Raw genomic sequence first — 12,176 nt, forward strand, 5'->3', positions numbered from 1 at the left:
GCACTATGGGGGCACTAAAGGGGAGAACTGCACTATGGGGGCACTAAAGGGAAGAACTGCACTATGGGGGCACTAAAGGGAAGAACTGCACTATGGGGGCACTAAAGGGGAGAACGGCACTATGGGGGCACTAAAGGGGAGAAAGGCACTATGGGGGGCAGTAAAGGGGAGAACGGCACTATGGGGGCACTAAAGGGGAGAAAGGCACTATGGGGGGCAGTAAAGGGGAGAACGGCACTATGGGGGCAGTAAAGGGGAGAACGGCACTATGGGGGGCAGTAAAGGGGAGAACGGCACTATGGGGGGCACTAAAGGGGAGAACGGCACTATGGGGGCACTAAAGGGGAGAACGGCACTATGGGGGCATTATTTGGATACATATATTCTGTATCCAACATAAACAGAATACACCTTATAATTGTGGGATGGTTTATTTTCATGTATCTTTACAGGGTTTGGAGCTAAGTTTTCCTGATACAAATCACCAAACCCCTGCTTTCTTACGCACTTCCATAGTTAAAATTCTGTGAGCCATTGCTTAAGGTGATCTATATATCAAGGTCAATGGGAGCCCCCCCTAGTGGTGACTACAGGCAGTTTGAATTTTATCATACTTACATGCCATGTATCAAGCGATTTGGATGATTTTCACTAATGGCCATTGCTCTGCTCATCTTCATGGAGAATCGAAAACCCTAAATTATTCTGTGTCATCACTCTGGTGCCTCCAGAACTTAGCATCATGTCTGTTATTATTATGAGCTCCAGTCATAAATCACATTACATTTTATGTCTCTTACCTTATTTAGGGATCTTAAGACCAATACCTTTTAGCAGGGGTCACTGGTGGAGATCAGGAGATGGTTTATTCTGCGCCTCATTTTGTCTCAGACCTCTGGTGATCCGATCTGCTGTGGTTGCCATCTTAACCCCAGACAGGTGGTGACCAGTGGATACCGCTGCATCCAAGTTATACAGAAAACACCTTAAATATCAAGAAGCAGAAAAGTCACAAATCATCAATATACCCAATGAAGATACAAGGTCTTCTCGTGGATGTGGTCCCTATCATCTGATAGTCTTTACACATGTTCCCAGGACACAACTGCCTGATAATCAGGTCTCTAGAACCCAGTTAAAATAATAAATGAGGATACCCCCCTCACTAATAGGTATAACTATAGACACAGCAAAGTTATGGGACCCATAGGTTAAGAGTCCAATGTTTGTGGGGTGTGATTATCCCAAACCTTTGGTGGTCGTCTAAGTACTTATTACACATACATATATTATCACATGAGAAGACATTATTACAATCAGTACATGAAGATGATCATGCCAACAGGTCTGTGGGTTCTAGACCTGTACCACGGGTCAGCGGTTGTAATTTGGGGTTGGGTAGAGACTGCAGCTTTAGTAACATAGAGGATCCAGGTCTGTTTCGGTAATATCAGGCTTCTGGTCAGGGCGACATCTTGGCCCATCATAGACTCAACATGTCATGAAAGACATGGAGTCGCTAATTGACCTTTTTGGGACGCCTGTGATCCTGTCATTCTGCAGGCAGGATATTAGATAGTCTCTCATCACGTTGTGCTGGAAGATCGCCATGGGTTCACCATCATCTGCCAGAAACTCAAAGGCAAATGCTATGGCGAACACCCCACAGTCATAGGTGTTTCTCTGCTGATCCACGTTGAGAAATTTTAGATGTTTCAGGGGCTCATTGACCGCTACACTGTAGATGTTATTAATCTGCTCGCAAACAGATAGAGGCAAATGGATCAGCAATGGAAGCGCTCGTCTCCATTCCTGCTGCCCTGCCGCCCCCCAACCGTCACCAGGGCCGCGTCGCCTGAGGCGATCGCCTCACCTCGCCTAATTGGCGGTGCCTCCCTGTGTGGGGCCTTACTGTACCCAAGGGCGTAACTAGGCACAACATTTGGAAACACCCAAAGCAATTTCCCCAAAACCTCTCCTCCCGCAGCGAGTCCTAGACTGTTTAGGAGGAGGAGTCAAGAGTTTACTTTTTTTTATTTTTATTATATTTTATTTTATTTTCCAAAATACAAAAAGACAAGTACATTAATGAAAATGGACCGTCCAAAGGATCCATATTACTAAACTATATAATATGTTAACATTCTCCATTTGAATTAACATTTACATTAAACTTTTACCCTAAATACCCACACCCACCCCGTTGAAGAGAGAGAGAGGGAACGAGAAAAAAAAAACAAAAAAAAAAACACAATTTAAATCAAACTTCTCGGCCTTGGTTCAACCATTTCTTCCAAATTTTCAGTCAAAAGTTTACTAGTGGATGATGAAAGCACCTCCCCAGGCCCTTCCCCCTTATGAATGCTCCTTTCCTCCATCTACATGCACAAGCTTCCTGATAGTCCTCTTCTCTCTGACGTTTTGGGTCCCTGTAGTTTATAATCTTCTGTCCCTATTGTAAACTAATCATCTCTTTAAAGGGAGTCTTTCACCTAAAATGACCATTATACACCACAAACATTATGATATCCATTACATTCCCCATATTATAATCTTACCTTTCATATTGCTGTCCGTCGCCTATTCTCTCTTAAAAATGCTTTTATTCCATATGCTAATTAGGTTCTGAAGGTGCCCAGGGGCGGCATTTATGCGGCCGGTGCCCAGGCTCCACGGCGCTGTTCAAATCAAACCCCTCCCCTTTCACCCCTCTGGCCCGCCCTCGGTTCGTCAGATACCATCCTCCAGTCAATGACAAATCCGGCGCCTGCGCACTCATTTACCCACTAGGGCAGAGGCAGCAGAGCGTTTAATCCGCATGCGCCGGCCCGTACATCCCGATCTAGCCGGCGGAAGTAAACTGCCAAAATATCGGGATGTACGGGCCGGCGCATGCGCATTAAATGCTCTGCTGCCTCAGTTTATTACTATAGACACGATCAGAGCCGAGATGACTTCTAGGTATAGAGGAAAGCTAACAGTGTCCTCTTCTCCCCAGGACCTACCTTCTCAAAGGTGCTGCAGGGACCCACATATTCAATCATCTGGTAGCATCTTGCGGCTGTGTGAGTAGGTAATATTTGAATGTATCCGTACTGTGGGCCCCCAAAATAAATTTTACTGGTGGGCCCTAGGCACCCCAATCCGACACTGGTTCCAGAACCTATCTGTCTGGTTCCTACCTGTATATTCGACCTCAGGCTAATAATTTTTTTATTATTTGGTACAATTTGAACCCAAATTTTGAACATGTCTCTAATCAGATGATTTTTGTGCTAATATTTAAAGGAGTATTCCAATGCAAGCAAAAAGCTGTACCAGGGGCTGCAAAAAGTAACAGAACAGTACCCACCTTACGCTAGTTTCACACTAGTGTTAGACATTTCCGGCCGGCTGTTCTGGCAGGGAGCAGCCTGCCGGAGATATCTGGACACCTGCCAGTCCCATTCACTATAATGGGAACCAGCAGAGATCCGTCCGCAACCCAGCAAATATGCTGAGGACCAGATGGTTGAAAAACGCTGCGCACAACGTTTTTAATCTGCCCCATTTTTGCCGGGTTGCAGCCAGATCTCCTCCAGTCCCCTTTATAGCAAATTGGGAAGCCAGTGGTGCGGTGGTTTCCGGCAATGCCAGAATGCAGAGAGATCCGGCAGGCTGTTCCTTGCCAGAACATCCTGCCGGATATAAAAACGCTAGTGTAAAAAATAAAAGATAAAAATAAAAACTGCTGCTGCAGTTCTGGTGGTGCCTGATTCCCACTGCACCCACCTTCCTGCTACTGTCCTTGCATACCAGAAAACAGCTGTGAATCAGGAGTGGACTGGCCATAGACCCTACAGGGAATGTTCCTGGTGAGCCGATGTCCATAGGGTCACCCAAGCTCTCCTCACTGCTGCTGGCCGGATACATACTACTAGGGACACTATCACAGGAAGTCCAGGCAGCATGGTGAAGGTAGTGCTGTTTTCATGTTGTGGCCTACATCTCACCTTCCAACCCCCCTACTCCATATTAGAGACAGAACGTGACAGCTATTGATGGCCACCACAGAGGGACAGCTTATGGAGGTATTTTGTGCTGCACTGTGGTATGTAGTTCTCTGGGATGGTATTCTGTACTGCACTATGGTATTATTGACCCTGCCAACTTGTACTGGCCTCATCTACTTGTGGTGCTTGTCTTCTGTCAATTTGGACCCATCTACAACATTGGGGCCACTTTAAAGTTTTTTTCAGGGCAACTTTAAGTCCTATTTCCGCCCCTGCTGTGAATGCTGCCATCACCAGCCTCAGCCAGCAACTGGATCTTTCACCCAATGAGCCATAAGTGTCCCTCTTTGACCTTCCTAAATTTGGGTGATATGGGAACATCATTCATACTGAACACAGAGTACTTTCCCCAGAACGATGATAATAGCTTAATAGAGATTTGAATGATGTTCAATCGAAAAAGGTATACCGATGGAGACGCAGAGATCCACCGGCTATACTTAGTTGGACATTGTCCATCTCCTCACTGTCAATGGCAAGTGATACTAATAGCCAAACTAGTGGTCAGAACATTCAAGGGATGATCACTCGATGGAGAGAAAAAAAAAAAAAGGAGATGGGAGCATAGAGGACAACCTAATAAGAAGAGGCAGGATGGGAGAAGTGATGGCTACCAAGAAAATACCTAAATATCTAAAGGTAATAAATTTATCTGAACATCACCTTTCTGATATAGACATTTCGGTTTTACAGAAGGGCCTTACCTTTTCACCTTATACCCCATTTAATGTCTTTGTAGCAGTAAAAGACCTTTACCCAACTGAGGAGGGAGATTTTAATACACCTACCGAAAAAGAGACTTTGATGATCTTAGAAGGGCTACTACAGGAGCAATATACAGGTGATTCAGGTAAGATACCTACCGTGATTAGAAGAAGATTGGAAAAATGTCCCCCTTTATCTATAAGTCCGGCAGTGGATCTCTTTGTGAAGTCTGTAACCAAGGAATTCACGAAGATGCCAATGAATCAAATACATGATAATCTTACATCTAGTCAACGCAAAAGTCTAAATAGACTACAGTCCTTAGAGGACGTAGAATTTAAGCCGGTGGATAAAGGTGGCAATGTGGTTATTTGGCCACGTAAAATGTATGAGATTGAGGCTTACCGCCAACTGAGAATTACTACCTGCTACAAAAAAACTTACCTTAAATCCTCTTTCATCTTACAGTAATTTTGTTATCTCATCTATTGGATACAGCCTTAAAGGGGTTGTCTCATCATGGACAATGGTGGCAGATCGCTAGGATATGCCCCCATTGTCTTATAGGCTGGGACCCGCACCTATATCGAGAATGGCGCCCCGCAAGTGAAGGAGGGTCCATTACGCATGCGCAGCCGCCCTCCATTAATTTTCTGAGTGGCCGGCAAAAATAGCCAAGCGCTGGCTCAGCTTTTTCCGTCAGCCTCATAGAAATGAATGGGAGCGGGGTCTGCGCATGAGCGGTACACTCCCATTCATTTCTATGGGGAGCCAGCTTGGTGGTGGCTGGACCGGAGTCCTCCAGCCACCACTTGCGGGGCTCCATTCTCTATATAGGTGTGAGTCCCAACGGTGGGACCCGTACCTATAAGACAATAGGGGCATATCCTAGCAATATGCCCCCATTGTCTATGATGAGACAACCCCTTTAAATGAAGGAACCATCTCTAACCAGTTATCCGATGCCTTAATTGTGAATAATCCAAGAATACCGACTTTATATTTATTGCCAAATATACATAAAAATGCCACGACACCTCCAAGTAGGCCAATAATCTTGGGTTGTGGGGGCCCTTTTGAGAGCGTTTGCAAATTTTTAGACTACCACCTTAAACCCCTGGTGGAGTGTTTGCCTTCGTATAGTCGCGATACAGCCGATCATCTTCAAAAGATTGATGGTATCCATTTGGGTCCTGATTTGATGCTGGTGACATGCAATGTTGTGTAGCTATACACCAGCATCAGACTCGAGGATGGAAGGCGGTCTCGTACTTTTTGTCAATGAGTGACATACACCATGGAATGTCAAATTTTCTCATTGAACTATTAAGATTTGTTTTGTCACACAATTTATTCATTTTTAGTGGCTCCTTCTCAGTGATGGCCAGTTCGCAGTGTTCGCCAGCGAACACATGCAAGCTGCCATCCTAACTCACAAGTCCGGTGATGTACAGGTAAGTCCTTACCCGTGCCTCTGCGCGAGCTGGTCTGAAACAAATACGGTCACCGGGGGCAGGCAGTTCCGAGAACAGGCGCTGGGGGCCTTCATCTGGCTGTTCTCGGAACTGCCTGCTCCCAGTGACCGCATTTGTTTCAGACCGGCTTGCGCACAGGTAAGGACTTACCTGTGTATCGCCAAACTTGTGAGTTAAGATGGGAGCTCGCATGTGTTCGCTGGCGAACACTGCAAACTGGCCATCCCTGCTCCTTCTACCTACAGCTCCAGGGGACAGTTATGGGGTGGCTTGTGCACCCTCGTATGCTAATCTTTTCCTAGGGCTGTGGGAGGGGGAGCTATTTATGTCAGATCGGTTGTCGTTGATGGACCGGGTCATTTTTTGTGCCTGGTTCATCGACGACATCTTTATGATCTCGCAGGGCACATTGGATGCATTGCATCTGTTTTTTGAGGATCTCAACAAGAACAGATACAACATCCATTTAACTTATAAATATGATCTGAAAAAGATAGATTTTTTTGGGATGTCGCTATTAAGTGTGATGATCTCTGTCTTTTGCAAACTGATGTGTATCGTAAGGAGACCTCCGTAAATGCAATATTTACATGCCTCATCATCCCATCCTCCACAGACAATCAGAGGAATCCCAACAGGCCAATTCATTAGAATTAGATGGATTTGCTCCAGTGATGAAGACTTCGAACATCAGGCCTGATATCATGAAACAACGCTTTCTTGAAAGAGGATACAGTAAGAGATCTATAAAGAGGGCATACAATCATACAATAGAGCCAAGAATATATCACGTGCTACTCTGGTCCATCCAAGACCAAAGAAGGACTTAAAAGACACGGTGAGATATATTACTAATTATCACACACAGTGGGATAATATGCGCTCCCTGTTGGAAAGATTCTAGCCTATTTTAATGGCAGACCCCATTTTAGCCAAATATCTGACCTCCTATCCAGCTATTGTAGCTGGGAGATCAAGAAATCTTAGGGACCATTTGGTCAAATCATATAATCACCCAAAAAAAGGTGCTGAATTCTTTGGATCAAAGGGACCGAAATGGGGATGTATCCCCTGTGGCAAATGTGTTGCGCGTCCGAACATAATACGAGCTACGGATTTTATCGATTCAGCTAAAAGGAAAACGTTTCAAATTGCTCACAGTATTACCTGTACCACTAAAGCTGTAACTTATTAAGCAACATGTCCATGGCCTAAGATTTATATTGGTCTGAACACAAGAGAATTGAAGATACGTGTCAGGGAACATGTTCGTGACATTGATAAATAAATATAAATATTATGATTTCCTTTATTTTTACATACCGTATATTTATTGTTCACTTCAACGTGATATGAAACACTGTATATTATGTTAATTTCTATTTTGTATTTACTGGTGTACATATTATTTACACGTTTTGCTTAATTGATTGTTTATATGTATTTGCACGTTGTCACTTTATTCTTTATTTTATCACTTATTTTTTTTGTGATTATTTATTGGCATATTTATTATATGCTTCTAATCCACTAGCACTTTTTTTTTTATAACACTTCAATATACACTCCTCGTTCTATTGCACATATGTAAAATTATATTACTGTGATGCCTGTGTGATATATATATCCTTTCATTATCACATTGATATATAATGATCACTTTTGCTACACTAATGGGACGCTTAGTACCCGCTGATCTCCACTCGCCGATGTGTACCTGTATCTTAGTAACCGGAGGACGCTTGTGGTTGCGTGGCTGGCCATCACGTGACCGTGACGCGCTTCCGGTTTGATGCAGGCGGCACATCATGCATTATTCAGATACAATCTTTTGATTGTTGAGCTATGTATTCAAGAAGAGCCACGTCCCCAGAGGAAGGCTTCGCCGAAACGTGCGTTGGGGTGTGCGGTTCTCCTGAGGGTCTTCATTATATGATGGGTATGTAGCCTATGTTATTTGTTGTTTATTAGTTGTATTGTGTTATCTGGGTGGGAGCCCCTCTGCTTTTGAATTAGATACCTGTTTGACCTTTTTGTCCCGGCACTTGCACTTTACTAATAGGTAGTGAGTATCTATTTATGATATACGGGATTTATCTATTGTTGACTTTATATTATGGACTCCCCTTGTTACAGTATATATAGAATACCATTGTAGTGCCATACCATCCCTCAGAGGAACCGCACCTTTTCTACTGTAGTTTTTATCTTTAATAATCATGTTATGTCACATTTAATTATGCAATAAAGACATTTTTATATTTAAGCCATTTAGACTCTAGTGTCTTTGTGTAGGTATTTTTAAATGGCGCAGGGTGGTAGCATCAATAGTGACCACAGGATACAATCATTGCCATAAGACATTATGTCAACATGGCTACACTATCGCATTGAATCATTTTCAACACTGTGTCCACACTGTGCATACACTGCAAATTATTCACTTTGGGACTGCAGTGGAAAATCCAGTGTATTACGGTAACAGCATAGTGGATGAGAGTGTAACAATCTCATCCACATGGTGCCTTAACAAAATCTGATCACAACAGATCATATCTTTCATTAGAACCTTTCCACAAACGGATATATTCATTTTTCAGGCACATAGACACCAAGAGACTGAGGGTGAGGCAGTTTCGAAAGCCAAAATCAAAAGTGGATCATAAAAGAAGAGAAAGTATTAAAACAGATCTGAATTGAATTCACACCTGGTGTCAACTTCCAAAACTGCACCAGGAAATCTAACCCTGCTTTCACACCTGAGCGTTTTACACGCGTTTTTTGTAATAGTAAACGCGCGTTTGACGCACGTTTGTGTGATTGACTGCAGTGTCCTATGGCCACAAACGCGCGTCAAAACGCCCCAAAGAAGCTCAAGTACTTGATTATACGTCGGGCGTTTTACAGCGCGATCGTACGCGCTGTAAAACGCCCAGGTGAGAACCATTCCCATAGGGAAGCATTGGTTTTCATGTGTTGAGCGTTTTACAGCGCGTTTGAACGCGCTGTAAAACGCTCAGGTGTGAACTTAGGGTAAATGTTTTGCTTTAGGCTACATGCACACGAACGTTGTTTGTTTCGTGTCCGTTCCGGTTTTTTTTTTCCGGATAGGATGCAGACCTATTCATTTCAATGCTGTCCGCATCAGTATATCCATTCCGTTGCCCCGCAAGGAAAATAGTGCATGTCCTATTTTTTTCTAGTTTGCGGACAAGGATAGGCATTTTTACAATGGATCCGCAAAAAAAAATGGATCCGCAAAAAATGCCATACAGAACGTCATCCGTTTTTTTTGCGGATCCGCAATTTGCAGACTGCAAAACACATACGGTCGTGTGCATGTAGCCTTAGTCTGTGTTCAGTGACCTATTCTGTTGTACGCTCCACACATGTTGTCTTCACTTTGTGGCCTTGTGGGTGGGGAGGCCGAATACTCAAGGGGAAAGTGGGAGATATAATTGTTGTGCACACAGGCACCGGGAAGCTGACTTTGTTGCTCTAGTCTGTACATAGTAAACTATTCTGCTGTTATACATGTAGTGGCCAGGTTTGGGGTGGTCCAAAGCTATGCTGGGTACCCCAGACACCGTTGAGGTGTCACCCACCACCTCTTGCTGCTCTCTGAAGGCATGGTACACTTTAGTAGGAAAAAAGTCTAGAGAGTCAGGGTTTGCAGTTAGACCAGGGTGCTTTTTTTGGGGGAACTCAAGTGCAAGGCCCTGAGTTGGCTTCCTTAGTTTCCTCCCTGGCTAGCTGTCCCTCTCCCTGGCCGCTTTCAGACTAGTGAGTTGCATACTGCGGTCTCAAAGCGGGAGTATAAGACAGCTCCCGCCCTGAACTCCCAGCACTGCCAGTGTCGCATAGCTTTATATTGATTTATGATGCTATGTAACCCTTACAGTTCTGGAATGTATTGGATAATGTGTTATCCAATACATTCCAGAACTGTAAGGATTACATAGCATCATAAGTCAATACAAAGCTATACAACCCCGGTAGTGCTGGACAGGAGCTGTCTTATACTCATGCTGCGAGTCCGCATTATGCAACTCACTCATCTGAAAGTGGCCTCTCTCTCAGAAGGGTGGTACCCTTGCCAAAGTGCTCGTAACCTAGGGTCTGTGGCAGGGTATCACCTTCTCAGCATCTGGTCTGGCAGAGTAGCTTTTTCTAACACTGGTCCCCTGCCGGAGCTCAAACTGCTCTTCTTATATACAATTTCTAGCTGAACTAGACTCTTCTAGTGGGAGGGATGGAGTGGAGAAACACAGCCCAAACAGAACCAATGTAGTAATTTCAGTCTGTCATACACTTGTATAGAGTTTCAACACTAGTCTATGGGAATGACCAAGTAGTTTTTCAAGACATAAACAAATCTTTAGATGTAAACAACAGAGCTATAACAGACAGTTAAAAGGTCACCGAGTCATTGTCTCTCATAGTAGCTGTGAAAGACTTCTAACTTCTCAGTTCATAGATAGAATGTCCCAAAGTCTCTCAGTATCAGCTGGCTGTGTATTAACCCTTTCCACACTACAGTGCAGATATATTGCAATAACATTGCAAATGAACAGGATATATTACAATAAACATAAAATGCAGCTCAACAATAGTATCTCAGTATAACTGTAAACAGCACAAATCATAGTGCAAGTTAAAGGGGTATTCCCATCTCACCACTCATCTCCTGCTCATTCTTGTTCCCCAGCTCTGAAGTTATGTGGTACTCTGCCCCTTTCATCACATGACATGTGCACGCTCCCGATGCTCCTACAGAAACGTGGAATAGCTGTGCTGTTGCTCCTTGTAACCCTTGATAAGGTTATGAAAAGGGCTTGTGTGTGTGTGTAGTTAGGAGGAGGTTGGAGAAGTGGCACTGCACATCCCCAGTGTTATCTGCAGCCCAGGCAGCGTCTGTTTCAGTGTTTATGGATGTGACAGCTCACGAGACCTAAGTAGAAGGAATGCTGCAGACTGTTATCTCGGAGCTGCTCTCAGGTTAAGGCCTCATGCACAAGACAGTTATTTTAGTCCGCATCCAAGCCACAGTTTTTGCGGCTTGGATGCAGACCCATTCACTTCAATGGGGTCGCAAAAGATGCGGACAGCATCCGTTGCTCCGTTCCGTGGTCCGCAAAAAAAATATAACTTGTCCTATTCTTGTCTGTTTTGCGGACAAGAATAGGCAGTTATATCAATGACTGTCCGTGCTGTTCCACAAATTGGGGAACGCACACGGGCGCCATCCACGTTTTGTGGATCCGCAATTTGCGGACCGCAAAATACACAACGGTCGTGTGCATGTGGCCTTACACTACTGTGTGCTGAGCCGACTTGTCTCTTCTCCCCAACCCCGTTCATACCAGATCCTGCAGTGCACTCTCCCGTCCTACAGCCCATGATTGTGGATTACAGCATTGCTGTGCCTCGCTGCTCATATGCTGTGTCTCCTCTGCTGCTCACCTCAATAAGGGCTGATGCTCCAGTAAGAGAGTTGCAGAGGAGCACGGCATGAAGGCTGTGACAGCGGGTCCCTGCTCTGTGAACGATGCTGTAGGCAGCAGAAGCTGCCCTATTTACCTGCACAGCAGAGGATCAATACAGAGCGGCTTTACAGTTTAGGGACTGAAATACGGCTGTTTACTTCTACAGCACAGTGGCTGGCCTGGGAGCTAGTGCGCATGAGCAAGCAATGCGCGGTCCCGTCGGCCTGGCCAGCCAAATAGAGACAAACAGAGACACTTGCGCAAGCGCGGCCACCACTGTAGCAGTAGCGCAGTGGTGGCTGTAAGTAATGGAAACAGAATATAAACATAGAAGAGGGAGGAGGAATGCTCTGTTAAAATAAATTTGATTGCTTACTATGGGCAACTAAGACAGTTTTCCTTTATACCACTTTTGATAAATCTCCCCCTCCTAAGGCCAGGTGCACATACATCAGTTG

General features: G+C 44.5%; 1 long non-coding RNA gene across 1 annotated transcript; it reads left to right on the forward strand.

Annotated features, from left to right (window-relative positions):
* The first annotated feature begins 2,873 nt into the window (after positions 1-2,873).
* Positions 2,874-7,359, forward strand: LOC122941007. The gene is made up of 2 exons (XR_006390405.1): positions 2,874-4,902; positions 6,849-7,359. It is a non-coding gene; the product is annotated as an uncharacterized LOC122941007 (long non-coding RNA).
* Positions 7,360-12,176: the final 4,817 nt, after the last annotated feature.

Source organism: Bufo gargarizans, chromosome 6, assembly GCF_014858855.1.
Source record: "Bufo gargarizans isolate SCDJY-AF-19 chromosome 6, ASM1485885v1, whole genome shotgun sequence".
Taxonomy (NCBI): domain Eukaryota; kingdom Metazoa; phylum Chordata; class Amphibia; order Anura; family Bufonidae; genus Bufo; species Bufo gargarizans.